The sequence below is a fragment of the Schistocerca gregaria genome, chromosome 5 (assembly GCF_023897955.1).
Source record: "Schistocerca gregaria isolate iqSchGreg1 chromosome 5, iqSchGreg1.2, whole genome shotgun sequence".
In the NCBI taxonomy this organism is placed as follows: Eukaryota; Metazoa; Arthropoda; class Insecta; order Orthoptera; family Acrididae; genus Schistocerca; species Schistocerca gregaria.
The window spans coordinates 236,103,948-236,126,054 of NC_064924.1; positions in this window are offsets into that span (position 1 = coordinate 236,103,948).

A 22,107-nucleotide genomic window follows, 5' to 3' on the forward strand; every position below is an offset into this window, starting at 1 on the left:
CGGTACGGACAGCGCGCTGCCCAGATGGCCTTAGAGGGATTCGGGGGGGAGGGAGTGCCGCGCCAGCGGGGGCTGGCCGTCCCCGATGACGCGTCACTCCTGGTGCGAGCAGCTGCCGCGGGATACCGCGGGGCTACTGACACCGGCCCTTACGGACTCCCTTATAGGTCTCTCGCCAGCACCGCCAGGGCCGCGTACCAGCAGACGCAGTTTCGGAAGCAGCTGTGAGTGACGTCTTCAGCCGCATTCCGGCGCTGCGACACCGAAACCGGACGCCAAGCACCTCGCAGATGGCTCACCAGCACCGCACGGCTATCGAGGCCCACTCCACCTATTGCCCGGGCAACCTAAGTTGACAGCGGAGCTGTGGCGGGTGGGAGCGACAGTGGAGCGACCGTAAATGGGAAAAGCCTTCACGTTCGCTCCCATCAGCCATAAAAAAAAAAAAGCACCGGGACTCGACTTAGTTTGTGCGGACAATGGCCCTTTTAAACTCTGATGGGTTCATCTTTTTGTGTTGACTGCTATGGGAGTGAGCACCGACAGAAACAAGGAAGGAGAGAAGTTTCAACTGCTGGTGGCAGGAATCCAAAATGCACATTGGCAAACAGCGGGCAGAGCAGCAGTGACAGAAGAGCCAATGACCATGAAGTCAGCACGTTCCGGAAAAGCCATCGCCCTCCTAACATAAGCGGAAGCCGTCGATTCAGCAGTCAGGGCATCACCCGACCGGCTCACGTGTTTCTCAAGTGTCACATGTGATCACAGGCCCTCGCCTAAATTCCAAGAGCCAATGACCGACGTTAAGAAGATTCTTTGAGAAGCTTTCCAACATGATAGAAGAGGCAATGACCGTGAAGTCGTTCACCTCCAGCGAACTGAACTGAATATATACGCGAGACGCAGTGAGCCCGACTAAAGAAGAGTAGTTTTCAGTTCAGTTTTCGAGATGAAGACCGTCATGCAAGAAGAGACTACATCATACACAGTCACACCAAGTCCGCCGCTGTAATGGAATAGCAAGCAGCAGCCTCGGCGCCAGAAGACAGAAGTTAAAACGTATTTGAAGACTGATTTTTTACGTACCTGGGTGACTCGTGAGGACGGGAAGGAGACGGCCTCACATGAGCAGTCACCTGTGAGCTGGGACGAAGGTCTGACAGCAGAAGTCTGGCAAGCTGGAGTCCTTTGTTCGAGTCCGGGACACTGGCCTTCCACCGCCGCGCCGCTACGCTGGCTAACACACAACACTGACACACGCGGCCGCTTAGAGAAGAGAAACACTGCGACGCCACATCCAAGGTATCACCATCCGATGCACGACTTCGTTCTCAATAATTAAACGGGACACCGCACGAGGCGCGTCTCCAGTCAACTGGGTGATACGGCGACACGAGATACACACCGCCAGGCGTAATCAGACGCTGCCGCCGCCGCTGCCGCAGCAGAAGGCTTCGCAAACGACACAGCTGCCGCTCTACCCAGCTAGGATAATCCAGTAAGAAAACCGTTGTACAAACCTTCAATAAAAGTTATCTTATGTAAAAATGCTGTTTCATTCTACCTCATACCCGTGCCAAGGAAGAACCCACCCTGCCCACAAGTTTTAAGAGAGAAAAATTAATTTATTTTGTAGTTTCACCCTGACATAATGCTTTAGAATCAAATGCCCTTTGCAGTAATGCGCACCCTGACAATTGACTAGCATCAGAAAGAGAAAAACCCAGTTACATTTAGTACCAGAAGTGTTACACTGTATATGAAACTTCCAAATTAATAGAATTCTTTAATTCTAAGAAGGGAAGAAACGTAACTTAAATCCTCGTTATGAAGTGGCTTCCTGTGCTTTGTGTGCCTCCTACGTATATTACTTGTCACTATTCCAACTCGCAGAACGCAGGCTATGTATCGGCTTGCTATTACTCAGTATTGATGCTCCCCAAGTCTGTTTACGGAACTGAGCCGACCAGCGATGGGCGGCTGGTCAAATAAACTCTTCATTAATATACCACTGATTTGTGTGTGTTCCGTAATTTGTGATCGTAAGACAACAGCGTAATTGTTTCCGACAGCTCGTTTAGGGGGCCCTGTAAGTGTGGCGCTGCTCGCTGTTTCCACTTGCGAGCGAGTCAGCGTCGTGTTGATGCCGTTTCTCGGCGCTGCGCTGGTCGGCGTGCAGTCGATGCTCTACGACTCACGTTTATTATGGGCCAGATGCACCAAAACACTCTACATTGAACAGCTAACGTGATCAAGAGCACAGCGTTTGCATTGCTAAACTTTTGTTGCTTTCTGGGTGACCACAGTTTCTTTAAATAAGGCGACCAGGTTCAATCGCACGTAGCTCTCACTTTCAGGCTACATAAACATTAGTCCTACCAGTATAGTGGAGTTTCATTCAAGGAGTAATATGAACAGATCTACTTCTTGTAGAGTACAGAAAAAGAATAACTCAGTTTATTTCTCCCTCAAAGGAATACACAGAGTAAAACTCTCTGAAATAGCTATTCACTGAAACACTGAGTTTGAGGCAAAACATTTTTTTTTCATAGCTGGCAGCCTGTGCACTCAAGAAATGTCTTCAGGAGTTGACTTGTAACCCTAGATTTCCTTTTACCCATACAAACCTACAGCTGTCCCATCTCCAGACCTACAAAATGTCGTTTATTTACACTAAATTCGAAACGATAAACTGTTTTTATTTTTAATCGATAATGCAGTCGACCTTCTCATCAGCAATATTTTGTCACTTGGTGTGCAAATTTCCACTGCCGTATTAAAAAAAAATATCTGTTGGTTTTTGAGCAATCATCTCAATTTTCTTTTTGCTACGTAGAAAGTGATGTAGCGATCTGAATAAATGGTAATCCGCTGGCTCGATATCAGGCGAGAACGGGGGATGAGACAGTATCCCCACCTCATTTCAATAATTTTTGTCCAGGGTTCCTCTCGTGCGGTGCGATCTTTCATTATCGTGTTGCAGAATAACGTATTTTCTCTTGAATGTCGGTGAACATTTATGAACTGAAGATTGGTCAACTTGATCCAGCTGTTCACAGTAAAAGTCTGCATTCACATTATGTGCAGGTTTCATCACTTCAAAGCGAACGATCCTGCGAATACTCCAACAAACACCCAAAAGCGGCTTGTTGTGTGGTACGAACCTGGCTTAGCTGTGCTTCGTGACGATTCATTCTGAGAGAAACTCTCTTTAACGTTCTGGATTATCATAGACTACCTATTTCTCATGTTCTATGATCAAGCTTTCGAAAAACGGATCTGTATCCTTTGGCTGAAGCAATAAGTTGCATGTGAAGAATCAGGTACCTATATTTCTCTTTACCAAAATGCTGCAAATGTTCTTGGATAGTCGATCTGTGGCCTGACGTATTGATACCTTCCCATTTACGTTCTACAGGGGGTAACGGAAATGCAAGTTTCTGTTACACACCGATAGTGTTCGCGCGGGATCTGGCGGACCCAGTGGAGAATGTCCGCTGGACAACGCCTCCAGCGGCTCTGGACTTCGAGCGCCCTCTGCCGTCGCAGTACAGGATGGTCAGGGGCAGCGGCAGCTTCTCATCATCGCACTCGGAGCCATTCTGCTACAGGATGCTTCGTAGACGCCACCTAGACGCAGTTCTGACTCCATCGTTCGTGCTATGCTGCAGAGAACCTTTTCCTTGTTGTCACTGATAGCTGGACTTTATTTCTTGCTATATTACTCGTAATGAGTTTTGATACGCTTGGAGAAATACAAGTAAACCAGTTTATTGTGATAGTTTGTTCACTATTCATTTGTACTCCTGTTTAGCTTTCCTACGACGATAGCTGCCCCACCACTCCGTAGCCCATGTCCTATTACGAAGCCATACGCAACTACCTTTCTTGTGGTCGTTTTCTAGGTTCAATAGTTGCTGCTTTCGCAACCCTTTTTGGTCTCTCTGTGCTGTTGTTGCTTTTCGCTGTTTGCGCACTGCTTAACTGTCTCGTTATTTTGCTCACTGCTAAATTACTATGGATACCAAGCCACAATCGTCTTTTACGGCGCCTTCAAATGGTGTAATTGATCTAACTCAGTTTATTCGGTTTCAGAGTCAACAAATGGCGCAACTATTTGAAGTAATGAATCCTTTGGTGAGCTCGACGAGGCGAAGGAAGACTGGACGGAGTATCTCACACGTTCAACGCGCACCTCGCAGCATATCACCATACAAGGTACGGACAAACTTCCTTATTTCTTGGCAATGGCGGAAGTCATCATGCACCTCTTATAAGTCATTTCGCGTGTCCCGCTCTGAACTAGTACCATACGAGGACCTATTAGAGTACGAGCCGGCCACTGTGGCCGAGCGGTTCTAGGTACTTGAGTCTGGAACCGCGCTGCTGCTACGGCCGAAGGTGAGAATCCTGCTTCGGCATCAATGCGTGTGATGTCCTTAGGTTGGTTAGGTTTAAGTAGTTCTAAGTCTTAGGGGACTGATGACTTCAGAAGTTAAGTCCCATTCTTTTTAGAGCCATTTGACCATTTTTCCCGTACGACTGGTGAATAACCTACCATAGTTTGGTGACTGAACTGCGATATCTTACTAGACAGTGTTGATTGCAATGTGACTGTGGCAAATAGTATTTATAGTGAAGCAGTGATTCGTGAGACCATCACACACGGTGCAGCTGACACTGGAATTCAGGAACAGATTCTCAAATACCCAGATCCTTCTGTGCCACAGCTTCTTCAAATTCTAGGCTATCAAGATTCCTACGAAAGCCCACCAGACTGTTCTGAGTCAGCGCCTCTTCGTTGTATAGATAACAATGCTAAACAAGCCTCGCCGCCAACTCTCAAACAGATGCTCGTCCTACCACAGCCACAGCTCTGATGTAAACACATGGCTCCTCTGGCACAAGATGTGAAGTCGTATCCTGGCTGTATCGCAGCACATGGTCGCTGATCTTGCCCTTCGAATGATGCAACTTGCTTCTATTCCGGCAAACCGGGACACTTAAAGTCTGCTTGCTTATAGAAACTTAAAGCACCCCTTCTGCTATTCCGTCGACCGTTGTGGCCGAGCGGTTCCAGGTGCTTCAGTCTGGAACCGCGCTACTGCTACGCACGCATGTTCGAATCCTGTCTCGGGCATGGATGTGTGTGATGTCCTTAGCTTGGTTAGGTTCAAGTAGTTCTAAGTCTAGGGGACTGATGACCTCAGATGTTAAGTCCCATATTGCTTAGAGCCATCTGAACCATTTGAACCATCTGCTACTCCTTCATTCAAATTTAAGGCACAAACAGTGTATAGTGTGTTTTCCAAACACCACAGTGGCGTTAGTCCAAAGGAATAGCCCAATAGTCATTCTGGAAAGGCTCGCAACTCGTCTGCAGTGCTACTTGAAAACATCTTCTGTGTCTCTATTGCTCGACATTCCTCCGTCTGCAACTTGACACTAGAGCTTCAATGACTTTGCTCAGCTGTAGCGCTTTCGAGTGGTTGGCAAAGCTAAGTTGAGCACATCGCGCCATATGCTGACACCATAAATGCTCAAGACATTTCTGTATTAGACACTTGAAGTCTTCCAGAACTTTCATCCACGAAGATGGGATGAGGTCCTCACTCTTCTTCACATAGACCATAGCCCTCTGACGTACAGTTTCTTGCTCTGGCGATAGGACCCTCCGATGTGTGGTGCATGTGGCGTACATATCACTGAACGCCTAATTTTACTAGACTGTAACTGAAACTTCCTGGCAGATTAAAACTGTGTGCCCGACCGAGACTCGAACTCGGGACCTTTGCCTTTCGCGGGCAAGTGCTCTACCATCTAGACTGTGTTTCGTTTTAGGACGAGAATACAGCGGTAAATTTGCCAGCAGATCTGCCCTCTGTTTTAAGAGACCTCCAAATGAATGTTGTGTGGGTTTCAAGGTTTTGTGATATTTGCAATTTGTTTTCGAAAACTTTAGGGAGATGTTTTTAATTCGTTTTTATAAGCGGTCAGTCAGTCAGTCACATTTCCCTGTGTCTTCCTTTTTGCTCTTCTGTGGTTTTGTCAGTCGTCTTCTGATGTGTAACACAGATTTATTGCGTGGCTCAATGCTGCACAGGTGGGAGTGGGTGAATGAGTGTCATTTTACAGAGTTCCTGCTCACTATGTGCAACATATTTAGCGATTTTATACACTTTAGTGTCCTTTAATGAATTTAATGGTGCTACAACCTCGCTGTTGAGCGTCCATAAGCTACAAACACACACACGCGCGCGCGCGCGCGCGTTTTTTAGCACTTTCATATCATTAACTTATACATATCATTCACAGTTACGGTATCCATCCACTGCAATCACATTTGCTTGCTCTCTGTGACTTTCCACTCCCACGCATTGCGAGAGAATTGCAGGCTGATTAATTCCTTCGCCGCTCAAATCGTGGCTCCCTTGTATCACTTGCTCAGGAAGAATGTTCCATTTGTTCACTCGCAAGCGTTCAAGAAGTTGAAAGATCCGTTGCTTGGTGATCGATGCCTTGTTCATTTTGATTCAGCCAAACCTGTGGTCTCAGCTGTTGATGCTTCCTCTTATGCGTCGGTGCAGATTTAGAGTAAATTTGGAGGTTTTCACAGACCGACTGCCTTTGCTTCGAAGCTGTGAGCAAAGTTCAATGTAATTATTCACTGATAATGGTGTCGCTAAGTATCACTAGTATCTTTTTGGCAGAAAATTATACTTGATGACTGACCACAAACATCTAAACCTTCAACTCGCCAGTGCAAATTCTGTAACAGAGGGCTCCTATTTTTTCAAATTACCAATATTAGATTTGTATCGGCGCATTTATAGTGTACCAACGTAGATGTTCTTTGTCACCTCTGTGCTGGTCCAGATTCTTGCCTCTCGCTGCTGTATTGATGCACAAGACATAGTAGCTGTGCATAGCTATCTGATGTATCACCAGAAAATCGCCCAGGCCACAGATGCGGCTTGTGGTTTGTAGAATCTGTTCTACTACATCTGGACTGGTTGACCTCATTCACCCTGACAGATTCGTAGCTCTGTGGCTCGCCGATATTTTCCCTGTCAGAACGAGCTTGGAGTTCACCAGTGTGTTATTTTGCTTCACACCGATAATGATCAGTCATGTGTTGTACCCAGGACTCTCTAGCCCGACGTACTTCATTTGTTACACGAAGTCACTGTGCTGAACGTAAGTCAGCAACACCTATGTGGTTCCTTGAATGACCTTTGAAATCCAAGTGCAAATACTGACAAGGTGCTCAATAGCACCTTGTCAGTATTTGCACTTGGATTTCACAGGTCTCCCTGGAATACACAGTGACTCACAGTCATTGACGCTTTCAACAGTTTTTCTTTCGTGGTTCCTGTGCACTCAACTATGGCTCGATTCACAGTCCTGGCCTTGAAATCGATCTTTTGCTGCAAAGGCAGCCTTGTGGCGGACCATCACTGGTGGAGTTGTTACATGGATTGCACCACTGCACCTTGCTTCAGTTGCTGCACTCGCCACAGCGGAAGACGCCCACACTGCTCAGACTGGCGTGGCATCAAACTAAAGATTCAGTCTTTCACGGATAGTATGATGGATGGAGGTGCTGGGAGCAAGGTACCAGTGTATCTTTGCTTGGACAATCTCTGTTTCTTCTGCAGAGACTGGCAGGATTCTTGATAAGCCACCAGAATCAAATTATCTGGTGTAAACTGCTTGATTCCGCCCTAGGCCTTGTGCTTTCAGATTCTGTGCCTGCCTACATGCAGTATCCCTCGCTGCATCTAGCTCCTGAGCTCAACACCATCGGTGTCAGTCCAAGAACCAATGGAAGTCTCGACAGCCACTGTCGTCTGGGGACGGGCCCTCCTTACCAGTGGATACCCCGTGCAGCGCCCTGGGTCCCTCTAATGTCATCGAAATGCCTCCATCTTAATTTGCTGCCCCATCTCTGGATGTATATGCATGGCTTCTGCCCCATTTTTTGGCTGGTGTCCCAGGTCGGCTCAGAGTGTTTCTCGGGTTGCAGGCAGGATCTCAGCACCAGCCTAAATTTCGGCTCCCAACTCCTCATTGCCACCTGCATCCAGCCCTAACCACCCCATTGTGATTCACTCATCTACACTACAGTACGCTGGTGAGGAGATTTGGTGGGATAGGAATGTGGTATCATGTACTGATACCACCCCACTGGCGTTCTACGGTTGGTAATGGAATTTAGGTTTACGTTAGACGCTGACAGCAGTCACGCGGAATTTGGGGGACCGAATGGTTTACCCCTTTATGCCATGTCTCCAGTGACAATGGACCATGAGCGCCCCCTGCTACTCTCCCGTCAAGTTCAAAGTTTTTGCTGTATTTCGGTAACTTCATGCTGAGATGTTGCGCCTGATTTAATGCAGCCCACATAATGTAACTGTCATTTGTGCTACCACAGTTTGGCAGGGGTACAGAAACTTTGAAGCAGGACATACAGACACTCAAGATCAAGGCTGTCAGAGAAGCAAGCGTGTATCCCTGAGTATAGCATGCGTTTGCTGGATATGGTCTTGGTGACGACACGTTTTCTGAACAGGAGACTGGTAAGTGCCACTAGCCCTCTGTAAGCTCTGTGGACGCTTCAACAAACCAACGTGGGTTGTGGCTATGGAAACTTGTGTGTCACATAGAAGGGGACCTTGGCTTGAACACCCAGATCGTGGGGCTGGTATAAACATCTGTAAAAAAGATTTCAGTCTCAAGATGTGCTGTGTGCTGATGAGATGCATGGCTGTTGAGGTTGAACAGTCTTTAGCGGGCATTCTGTGGGGAACCTGCCGCACCTCAGTTGTACAAGACTTATCTAGGTGAGTGGGGTTAAGTCTAGGTGGATTTTTATTTCCCTAGCTACTCTTAAGGCAGACGAGGAACCATCTAAATTTCCACCTCTTACTCCTGGTGGAATGCATGGTTCGCTGACAGGCACCAATAAGCAGTCTCACAAAAGAGACCATGTAGCCAGTCCTGCAGGCTCAGGACTGACACAGAGCTCTTCATTCAACAGTAAGAGAATGCACGCTGCTGGTCAGATCGTGTTTTTAATTGTGAAAATAAGGGGCGTGGTTTTGAAACGTTTTCGCCTTTTTATATTCAAAAAGATTCAGAGGGCATTACAGGTACTTTGAAATCAGTCAAAACAGACAAGGCCATGATACAGCCTCCCATATTTGCTACATCTTTTGCTTTGGCCCTTCAAAAGCCTACTTCGACAGCCAACGCTTCTACATAAACAGAGTTTTCTAGTGTCAGCAGTAATATCTGTGTTTGCCAGTACACTCATCAAGCCGTTGTTTCAGAGCCCATAGCCCTTCTGAGAACATCACATACAGCCACAGTTATCACTGTTGTTGAGCATCTGGTTCCACCAAAGGCAGAGCCAGGCGAAAATTCCAGCACTGCGTCCAGTGCTGCTGCTGTTTATCGCACAAAGTCCTCCCAAACTAACATTCCACTGCAGTCAGAAACAGATGGTAGACCAGATCAGGCCATGTTGATGTCATTGGAATTGACAATTGTACAGCTTCTGCTTTATAGCTTATTGACTGCGAAATCTACCTGGGGCAACCATGCTATCCCAAGGTTGAAACTTCGTCTGTTACAGGCTCCCAACCCCGGCAGAAAGACAAGGTGAATGTGACTCCCACACTACAGTGGAATATAAATCAGTTCAGGACTAATGTGGTGGAAATGAAACTCCTGGCAGAGGCTCACCCCAAGTTTATCTTCCACCAAAACGAAAACCTGACTGCGGCACGCCACCTGTGCTTGTGTTACCTTCCACCAAAAGGATGACTTGGCTGTGGAAGGAGGCTAGTGAGGGGTTTCTATGTTTGTCACTAACACATAACGCTCCTCTGCTCTCTCTTTGGTTACTAACCTACAATCCATAGCCATTGCTGCTAATGTGGGCCACAAGATCATACTCTGCTCACTGTATTTACCTCCACAGGATACAATATAATTTGAGTCTCTCATTGGTCTTATTGTACACCTCCACGCCCATTTCTCCTACTGGATTATGGGTCTTAAACTATACTTGCCCCAGGGATCGAGTCTTGGAGAATATCATGAGCACAGTGGGAAGCAACTGATGACCTTCATTCCAGCGATCACTTCACAATGTGGATCACTTAGTGGATGGACGATTGCTTGAACAGAATCACCAAAGTGTAGGGTCGTCAGGGATAGCTGCATGCTGTTGAGCCAGATCGCTGTGTTTGAACACTGCAACAGCGTCCAGGAATGGATGGACCACATCACACAACTGATCCAACAAGCCAATGACTTATTCATCCAAAGACTTGAGGTCATCTTAGGAGGCAACCTGTACCTTGATGGGCTCGTGAGTGCCGTCCAGTAATCTGGGACAGGTTTGCAACTCTTCGACTGTTTATATCCGGCCCAGTAGCAGACAACTTCGCAGCCTTTCAAGTCGCGAGAGCCAAGGTACACCATGTAATTTAGAAGAGAAAGATGTTCATGGCATGCTTTCCTGCACTCTGTCAACTGTTCCACTTTTCTACAAAAGTAGGGGTAGCCGTCAGGAGGGTTTCAAGCAAAAACATTCGTCTACCAACAGCAGCAGTCCTGAAAGACGTGTGTCTCCAAACAACACCTAGAGACATCGCTCAGGCGATGGCAGAGTATTGTGGAGAAATTATTGTCAGTGCGAGCCAGGATCCAGCATTTCGTCACTACCTTGTAACTGCAGAGGGGGGAAAGTTGGATTTCAGATCCAACTTACCTTCCTGGAATCAGCGCTGTCTGACACTCATGATACTGCAGCCAGTCATGACGAAATCCAGTACTGCATGCTTCGACATTTTCCAACGGCGTCAAAGGAAATCCTGCTCGAATGTTTTATTTGACAAGGCAGACAGGCCACTTTCGCAATTGGCGGAGAGAGGCGATACTTATGCCTCTCCACAAACCAGGAAAGAATCACATATGTTTCAGTTGTTATCGGAATATCGCCTCATCGAGCTGTCTCTGAAAGTCCGTGGAGTGAATTGTTAGCCATTTGTCTGGTCTTTTTGTTAGAGACGAGGCATCTCCTTAGGCGCTCTCAGTGTGGATTCAGGAGATGGTTCAAATGGCTCTGAGCACTATGGGACTCAACTGCTGTGGTCATTAGTCCCCTAGAACTTAGAACTACTTAAACCCAACCAACCTAAGGACATCACACACATCCATGCCCGAGGCAGGATTCGAACCTGCGACCGTAGCAGTCGCACGGTTCCGGACTGCGCGCCTAGAACCGCGAGACCACCGCGGCCTTCAGGAGATTTAGGTCCATTGTCGACAGCCTGACCCTGCTAGAGGCTGCTATTCAGTAGGGTTTTATACACAAACACCCCTGATTAGCTTCCTTCTTTGAGGTCAGTAAGGAATATGTCACTTCTTGGAGACATAGTGTCCTAAAGCTACTTCATCAACGGGGCCTTTGTGGCCACTTCCCCATATTCACACGGACCTTCCAGTCTGACCGATTTCTTGGGTCACGAGTTAGTACATGATGTCAGGTTGTTTAGAGCAGGAGAAAGGCGTCCCTCAGGCCAGTGTTTAAAGTCTTACACTCTTTGTCTTAGCCACTAACAGTATCATGTTTGATCAGTTGCAACTTACGTTGGGGAGATAAGAGGCGTGGTCTGAAAATATGGGTTTTCATTTTTATCGTTCTCGTCTACTTCCAGTTTACTTGACTTGTTTATGAGGACTTCATTTTTTATTCCAAATTGTAGTAGTTGCTACACCTGAGAGACCTGAAAACCAGGACCCAAAAGGCACTGAACAGCACGAAGTTCCTTAGCCACAGGTCTTGGGAAACAAGACAGAGCGCGTTTGCTCCTGTTTTGTAGGGCTTACTTCCATTCACGTGAGCACAGTGTGTGGATCGACGAGGTCTTCTTATCTGAAGGTCATTTATGGTATACACCATGAGGAGATAAGGCTAGCGACGGATGCTTATAGGACCATCCCCATACCTAGTCTCTTTGCTGAGGATGGGGAACCGCCACTCACAAACCGACAGGAACTCCTCATGGTGCATGAGGCATGTAAGCTCCTAGCAGATCCGAAATCATCTGTACACCATAAAATTGCCTGTCTGGATCTGGAACGCCTTTGGTCCAATCATCCTTGAGCAACAAATCCGTTTTGGATACGAGTGTGGCGTATGCTAGAGCCACTTGGTGTGGAGCAAGTACAACCCCCAGATCCAGGGCTTAAAACATCTGCAACCCTGGTTACTGCAGGGGCCCAGCATAATTTTACATTTAATGCAGTACAGGAGAAAGTGCACTGCCGTATATGTTTTTAATACGCGAGTTAAGGATATTTTAACAGAGCACCGCAATTATTTAGCTGTCATTATGGATGGGTCGAAACAGGGAACTCTGTTGATTGGTATGATGTTTTCCATGATCGTGTCCGATCGTCTCAAGACTTTACTGCCATTGACTTGGAATTAAATGCGATCTTGCTGACACTAGAACAAATTAGACATGATTTCGGTACTCGATTCCTTGTCTGTACCGATCTCTGAGTGTCCTTCATTTTATACAAGGCTTGTACACAGCAGATAAAGCAGTCCAGAATATACAGGATGTCCTCCTCCATCTACAATGTTTTCTGGTGTACAGATTACTGTGCCGCACATTTTATTTGTCTGCGTTTTATTTTCTGATCAGAAAGTATCAACAGATTTTCCGTCTTTTAAGTAAAATTCAAACAAATGTGGTGAGAGTTTTAAGGTTTTGTGATTTGTTCAGCTAGTTTCGAAAAATTTTTGGGGAGAAGATTTTAAGATGTTAGTGGGTGACAAGCTAACCCGTGTTTTTTGTTATTTGGCACCCAGTCACATTTTCCTGTGATTTTCTTTTAGCTCTTCTGTCGTTTTACATCTGTTTTAATCCAAGGTGTGAAAAATTTCATCATATCTCCGTTGTCCTATGGCGTGTGAGACAGAGTGATTGTATAGGTGAAAACGAGTGAGGTGGGAGTGAAAGTAAGAATGTCACTTGATATCCTTCCTCCTGACTGTGTGACAACTAGTTTCGAAATTTTGTCCACATTGGTTTTTTTAAATGTATGAAAGGCGCTGATAACCTCGCCATTGAGTGCCCATTAGCTCCAAACGCACGCACCCGCGCCCGCGCTCGCACACACGCACGCACGCACACACACACACACACACACTGATTCCCTCGTTATATGATACTTTTCAGCAAATGGATAGAGCGATTGCAGTAAATCGACCACGAAGGGCAATTCTGAACAGGCAAAGAGAAATGATGTCATCTGGAATTATCTTTCATCATGACAATACTTGGCCGCACACTGCTGCTGCAACAAAGACGCTCCTACAGTGTTTTCGATTGGGGGAGTGTCAGATCACCCACCGTATCGCTCGGACTTGGCTCCCTATCATTTTCATCTCCTTGCTCGCGTTTGCCGTTGGATATGGTGACAGCACTTTGACACAGAGAACGACCTGCAGACCGCAGCAAAGAATTGCCGGAGAGCTCAGGCGGCTGCGCTCTGCGGCGAGGATATCAGAAATTTAGTACCACGCAAAGACAGTTGTCTTAGCGCGGCGAATATGTAGAGCGGTATCTAGAAGCACAACTATTTGTTGCAAATAAAATGTGTTTTAATTGCTTTTTTTTCTATTTCGCGGCCGATCTGATTTTGAAACAGAAAAAAAACCGCAATTAGAACTGCTGTGACATAAATTGAGCGCTGCTCTCATCACAGCAAACACAAATATTAACTCGATTTAAAGTTACTTTTCTTACAAACAATCGTATAATAGTTTTCCATACGGAATATGTTCAGACATGGGTGAGTGGTTCGGAAATTAATTGACTAAAAGGTCTCAGCAAAGTTACAATATGTTTGAGGATGAATACAAGGACTCTTATATTGTCAGTATACGTAATCTAATTATCAAATAAGATCTCGAAGAAATGCTTGAAGACTTGGACAGTGTGAATCAATACACTTACGAGCACCTGAATTATGCCTCCGCGTCTGGAATAAAGAGAGCGTTACTGTCAGCGCATGGAATAGGATACAGGTTTAGTTTACTTTCTTTTTTGTTAACAATCGTATGATGATTATTCTTACTGAATAGATTCGGAGATACGTCGGTGTCTTATAGATTAACTGACACACAGACCTCGATACGATACAACTTGTCTGAGGAAGTGAAATGGGACTGTTAATATTCTTAACATACGTAATAGAATTATCAGATAGCATCGGCAACACAGTAAGATCAATCGCTGACCCTTCTTTTGCCTACAGGAAAGTACCATGGTAAGACGATCGCAAAGAAATCCATAAAAACTTGGACAATATTTGTCACTCATGTAAAGAATGTCGTCTCTCTTGAAATGTGGATAAATGCAAGATAAGTACTAGAACCAGATAAAAAACTCGGTGGATGAGTGCAAGATAAAAGCTTCGACGAAGACAAAGAATCCGACCTCGATATGAATCCGATTGTATCAGATGACAAGACTACTAGTGAACACCTTGAGCCATTCACACTGAATATTTAAGGGTAATATTGAGAAGCGTTATGATCTGCCAACGAATTGCCTTGCGCGTTAGTACACTGTTTCGGAATTCGGGGCGACACGCCTGCCCCGAAAGGAATACGCATAGCGGAATAACGACGAGAGCCAATGTGCCGGCCACCTTAGATGTTGTTTTCACGCGGTTAAGTAAATACCATCCAGGTGCTCATATTGCGAATCACTTATACAGTTCGCAAACATTTAGAAAACGTTATCACACTTTCACATGGATAAAGGCCACGAAAGCAGGAAGACTAAGAAGCGCTATCAAGTTGGACAATAACGCAAGATCAGTATTAGGAAATGCGAATGATGTACTTGCATCTCCTGTACGAGTTCTGGCAAAGTGCAGCTCTTCTGTTAATCGTATTGGCGCAAACGCTTGTGCGGGCGGTAACATTGAAATAGGAATCTCAATGGGCCTCGATTGGATTCTGTGACACATTGATACGATCTTAAAGACGGTTTAGCCCTTCTGTTGAAAGGTTCTGAAAAATTTAATGATTTTTCTTGGAAGAAATCGAATATAGTTGTCGTGAAATTCAGCTTTTTGGATTTAAAACACCTGCATTTGAGCCAAACAGTGAGACTACAGGTATGTAGCTACCACCGTTGTGCTTGTCGTGCAGAGACCTTGATAATTGGTCGTGTTAAGACCCGTAGAGTTATTTTCTCCTGGATTAATACCGGACTGGAATAATTGCTAATAATGGTACAAGGACTACTGCACTATGCTCTACACAATAGCAAGCGAAATATACAGGGCGTTCCAAAGTCTTTGCGACATCCGGGTAGGGGAAATGGTTCACGGCATATGGAACAACGTTTGTTAGCACCAAAACGTTACCTTACACATCACTGTGACTCGAGGCTCCTTTTATACGAGTGCTTGATCATGCACAAGATAGAAGTAATCTCGCCAGAACCACATGGTAGGTGAAACACCGTGCAAGTAAGAGCTTCTATGCAAGAGATCCAATCCCTAGCGGTATTGCCAATGCGGTAACTGGAAATGGCGCTGGTGTTTTTTCTCCTTTTTTTTAATACGTTGCAAATAAGGTCTTTGAGTCACCGGTCGAAAGATTTGAGTCAACTCCCTGCAGATCACCCAAACTTGAGTCAGCGACATGCGTCTGTCAGTGCAGGCATTCAAAAGTTCATGGGAATGGTCACCCTCATACGGATCAGCGCAGAACACAGTAGGTTCGATCTGTGGGATGTACGGACATAGTCTTGATCGTCTTACCATATCTTCCACTTGAACAAAACTTACACAAAGAGGAAAAGGTGCAGATGAACACATCGCATTGTTTCCACATCCAAACGGCAGACGATGCTATGATACTGCAGGTTCTTTACTCCCAGTGAGCATCATACTGAGAAATAGTTTATTGATTCTCGTATATAATACAGAAAATATTGCCTAGCAACTGTGTTTGCCTCCTGTTCGTGCCCTAAGGAAAAATTCTGGTGTTTATACAGAAATAGTTACTTTTATCGCAATACAGAGTGTTAATTCAAGATTTCTATTCTACCTGACACACCGCGCTTTAGTGTCACGCCTATATAAAGCGTACAGTGTGCAGGACTGACGCAGAGAGGGCTCATACACGTATTGTGACAACAGCCTACAGTGGGATTGTAAGCCATTTAACTTGGAAAGTTAAGTAAAGCACAGGAATAGATAATAATTCTAGAGATGGCACGTACGAAATTCATTGATATAAGCGACTCTGGCATAGGCAATATTGTTATAGCCTAGCGTCTGGCGCCTGGGTAGAATAATTTCCGAGACAGTGAAACTGGTCGGGTGTTCGCATGTTACTGTCGCAACTACCTATGGACCGTTGTTGAAGGACGCTAAAGTTCTGAGTCGGTGGAAAAGTGTCTAATGTCCACACATTTTTCAGGACAGAAGCGGCTGTTAGCCTGTCCTGTGAAGCAGGATAGGTGACGACCTGTAGAAGATTTGTGGACAGATAGAAACACTGATACTGGCGAAGTGTTTCGGAACTCAGTTTGACATGCTGTGTTGAACATGGAGCCCCATGTCCCAAAGCGAAGGTAGTGATGTGATTTGACGAGCCGGGTAGTGAACTCATATCTTATACTGATCCTAATGTGATAGATTGCATATGGCACCTGTTGGATTCCAGTTCAGCGCATACAACCACATTTCGTGTCACACACCTCCAAAAACTACTATCGACTTGTTGAACCTATACCGCCTATAACATTAACATTATTGTATTCCAAAGGCGGACAGAAACGCAGTTGTGGTGATATTGTTTCTACCCAGCAATGTACATGTACAGCTTGAGTAATTCCACACGCACGTGTATCGAAAATACCTCCATCCCAGATGCTATTCCCTGCTTTTCTAGAGGAGGAAGTAAGTTTTTGTAACGTATTAAGGAAATTTAGTCGTAACGATAGTTGCTACTGTTGGGGAAGCCTAGACAGTGAAATTAATAAGAAATGAGCTCTCGTCCAGGCATTGAAAGACCAAAGAATGTTTGTTTTGTTTTCTTTTATGGCGCCTATGTCAAAACTGTGAAACACGAAAACAAAGAGAGGAGTTAAAAACGACTAAGCATCAATATCAATCGACAGAAGAGAAGACAGCTAAAAACACGGAAGCGGTGAAAGGTCTATAAAATACGCCATAGAGAAACTACGCGTCAATCAAAATCGACAGAAGAGAAGACAGCTAAAATGAGGGACGCGAAGAAAGATCTGTGAAACACGCCATAGAGAAACGGAGGTTCAGAACTTAAATTGAAATGGCCTTCGTCATATTGCTACGACAGATAAAAAGTAAAACGCGATACACAGTCCGCTCGTCGTTTGCTAAAACGGCCGATAACTCGGACCGCGAAACCCAAGCGAGAACGTAAACGGTTAAGAAATGGACATCCGTCAGAAATGGCGGACAGTTACAAGTTGGGGGCAACGTGTACAAAGTGGTGGGAGAGTGCCACTTAACAAATGACGATGGTTAAAAAGGCAGTGCCCAGTATGATACCCAGTCAAAATGACCTCCTCGCGGCGGGAGGGCCGAGAGGCGGTGGTCCAAGTCGATGGGAGAGGCTGAATAACTTGGAAGTCATTCCCATGAAGGAAGGGCCAGTAGCGATGCCTAAGTGACACCACTTCCTGACAGAGGTCAACACAGAGATCACCGGAGGGAATATAAGAACTCGCGGGCCGAGGTATAAGGACTGCAGCCTTGGTAGCAGCGTCAGCGGCCTCGTTTCTTGTCAGACCGTCATGACCAGGAACTCACATAAACAGCACAGTGGCTCCATCAAGAGTGAGCAAGTCTCAGATATCCTGGACCCGTTGTACTAAGGGATGGGCGGTGAACAGCGCACAGAGGCATTGAAGGGGCGCTGAGAGAGTCTGAGCAGATGACACTATTGAAATTCCTGTACACTGGATGTATTCCGTGGTCTGATACACGGTGAAGAACTCTGCGGGTAATATTGAGCAGTTTCCCGGAAGCCGATACCGAAAAACGTCGGCGCCAATGACGAAGGCACACCCGACACCACGGCCAGTCCGAGAGCCATCAGTGTACATAAAGGTACAGTCGCGAAGATCCATGTGAATTTCGTGAAACTGAAGGCGATAGAGCGAGACAGTACTAGTGTACTTAGGAAGCGAATGAAGGCCGAGGTGAACTCGGGCCGCCGCTGAAGCCCAGACCGCGAAAGGTGCAGGCAGCGTGAAGTAAAGCTGCCGGAGCAAGAGCCTAAAGCAGATCCCAAGAAGTAACAGGGAAGAGGGACGCGCCCTATACTGGCGATCAAAGGCGTCATCGAAGAAGGAGGCGTACGACGGGTGGCCACGCATGGCGGACAAACGGCATGAATACCTGCTGAGGAGAAAGTCACGGGGTAGGACAACGGTGGTGCAGCAGCTTCTGGACTCTCATCCAGGCTACTGTACAAGGCTCGAGTGGCCAAACTGATGCCACGATGGTGGATAGTATTGAGACGGAGTAAAACGGACGTACGTGCAAAAATGGTTCAAATTGCCCTGAGCACTATGGGACTTAACATCTGGGGTCGTCAGTCCCCTAGAACTTAGAACCACTTAAACCTAACTAACTTAAAGGCTTCACACAAATCCATGCCCGAGGCAGTATTCGAACCTGCGACCGTAGCGGACGTGCAGAAGCGTAAACAAAGCACCCACAGTCTGTGTAATGTCCTGCACGACGGCTCCATGCAGGTGCCATTTGGATGGACGTGTGGTCAGCATGCCACTCTCTCACGCATTTTTCTGACTTTGCAGACCGCGGAGCCGCTACTGCTCGTTCAGGTAGCTCCTCAGTTAGCGTCGCAATGGTGAGTGCACTCCGTACAACTTCTCCCACCACTGAAAACTCCTTGCCAGGATCAGGAGTCGAACCAGCGTCATCTGCATAGTAGACACGTACCCTGACCACCGAGCTACTTATCAATAAAAATCTGTCTAGTGCCTTTTTGGCGTCATCTTTACTTCATCGATGCACATTTCAGTACACCGCTTGATAATCAAAGGTCCAGTTGGTTGGCGAACGACCGTCATTCACAATAGAAAACACTGGTCTACTGGTATTTTAACAACAAACTGTACCATATATATTCTCTGCGATGCTGACTTTTAAATTTTCCTTTCAGGCAGTAATAAAGTAAAGCACAATTTTAGGTCAGTACCTATAGTGAAAACAACACCTGACACTTATTTACCATTTAAGGTATTTGTTATGAATTCTTGTGCTGTTCCTAATGACACCGCATGAGAAGTAGACATCAAAAGAGAATCGAGAACTGACACAGGAAAAGTTCTCAAATAACGTTAGTAGACTGATTTCGGAGCCGGCTGTTGTGTTCGACCGGTGAACGATACAGCATCACTCGAGACTGGAGGTGTATTGGTAATCGAGATGATGTGGTCTCTCTGTAACCCAATGCTCTACCCTGAGTAATGGTGTATGAGAAAAAGGGGTAAAGTAAAGAGTTAGAAAGAACAGAATAGTGTAAGTGAAGGCTGTGCTCGTTGGGAGAAAAGGTTGGCACAGAACAAGAAAGGCGAATGTATTACAGATATGTTTTGTAATGCAGCAATGTATTGCAGCAGCACATCAGCCAGACGTAGAATAAGAAAAGCGTGTCTTACAGATAAGTTTTGTAATACAGCACTGTACTGCATCTCACACAGCTGCGCCCTCAGCCGGGAACGCCAGCCTCGCAGTGTTACCGCACTCTAGGGCCCCGCTGAGCAGCGTCCTCTGCAGGCGAGGGTACGACAACGCCTCGTCCCCTGCGCGCCGTGGGTTCGGCGTCCTCTCCTCCGTCTCACCGTCTGCTGGAGGTGGACATTGGATCCCTGATGTGTGGTGAACCTGAGAAATAAATCTACTGTTGCAATTTGAGTGTTCTTTATTTACTCCTACTGTTACTAGAGAATCCGCATGCCTGATTTGAACGAATCTTACCAACCGCCCAGACAAATCTGCTGCTGGGTTTCCCAACCTCCAACGGCGTAGATGCTGCCCAACACTCGGGAGTCGAAAGACAGGCCGTATTTCCTCAAAAATACTGAGAATTTCTTGAGCATCAAGTGCTCTACGCATCCCACGAGCAGCTCGTACCACACGCGTGGCAGTCGTGTGATCACGTTACTGTGACGTCATAGACGCCGTGGATTTCATTTTATGATGGTTGTAGTCTTTGACCTCTGCGGCATTTGAGTGCTCTAATAGAGTTGTAACGACATGAACAGTGCGATCAGCTCTTATCGCCTCGGAAGCTTTCCCCGCTAAACTGGATTTGTGGTTTCTAGCTTGTTATGTTGATTGAGAAATGAAGGATGAAATTTTAGTTACTGTGCATATACCGTACGGTAGGAAGAATTAACAATGAAATTCTTTGGTGATTTGGGGTGCGAAAAAAAATGCAAAATCTGCATTTAATGTTAGTGGCTGTCACCTCTGAAAACAGCAGGTCCAACCTGTATGGGAATCGAGGCAAACTGAGCCTGGATTGCAGACGTAGATATATTACTCCTCGATGCCTGAAATCAGCGCAAGAAATCATAAGTTATAGTGGTTAGTGACTCGTGGTCCGCCAGTGTCTTGGCAGTCCATGATCAGATGTGCGTGAGACATTTGTAGAACTTGTTGGCCACAACAAAAGTGGAACATCGTCTGTGTGCAGAAACTTGCTGCCTGTCTTGTTGGAAGATAACCTTAAATAGACCTCGAAGATAGGGCGCGACCATTGACCTTAACACAACAGAAATGTAACGTCTGCAGTCCAAATTTCGAGATATATGTACAAGAGATGAGTGTGTTGTGCACGAAATTGTACACAATACCATCACACTAGATGCTAGTTCTGTATGACGATGACAATCACTATCTGGTGACAATCGTTCTCTTAGGATCCTCCACACATTGGTTCGTGCATTGTGATACTGTACATAGAACCGGGATTCGCCTGAAAAGACGTCGTGTAATTTCTGTCTTCAGTGAGTTCCTCTGTGATCCTGCGTCAAGGGAAGCCGCTAAATTGTCTCCAAGCAGACAGTCCGTATCGCTTCAGACGTCGTGGTACTCTTCGTGTGAACATTCGTCTGCTACAAAAAGAAGACACATATCCAGGTTCAAGGTTATTGAAGTAACTCTACGATGATGCACGGGTCAGCGCTCGACTTATGTTCTCTCGGACGTAAGTCACGAGTGGCTGATAAGATACTGCAGGGTATTGATTAAGGCCCTTGCTGGATATATTCAAATCTCTGTCTTTTTCTGCTGGTCTGGCCTTCTAAAAACCCTTACTACCATATAGGTTATTTCCTGATGCCTTAACGCATGTTGTATCAATATGTCCCTTCTTCTTTCCAATGTTTTCCTATGTTCCTTTGTTCTCTGATTCTGTGGGAAACGTGCTCATTTCTTACCTGGTAAGTCCTCTTTAATTTTCAACATTCTTCTCTTGCATATCACGTCAAAGGCTTCGATTACCATCTATTTCGGTTTTTCCTCAGTCAACATTTCACTGTCATACCATGCTGTGATCTATACGTTCATTTTTAGAAATATGTTCCACAAATTTACGCCTATGTGTGCTATTAGTAGAGTTGTCTTGCCCATGAAGGCAGTTGCTAGGTTGCTTTTTACGTTCTCCTTGCTCTGTCCATCATATGTTATTTTGGAACCTAGGTAGCTGAACCCTACTTCGTGATCGTCAATGCAGATGTTGAGTTTCACGCTGTTCTTATTTCTTCTACTCCTATTACTTTCGTCTTTCTTCAGTTTAGTCTCAATCAGTATTCTGTAATACTTCTTCAAATTCACTGAGTATGCCAGTGTCATCAGCGAATTCCTTTGATCATGAATTTCAGATCCACTCGGGAAAAATTATTCTCTTTCCGTCATTGAAAGAAGGGGCGACAGACTGCATCCCTGTCTTAGGCCTTTTTAACTCGAGCACTTCGT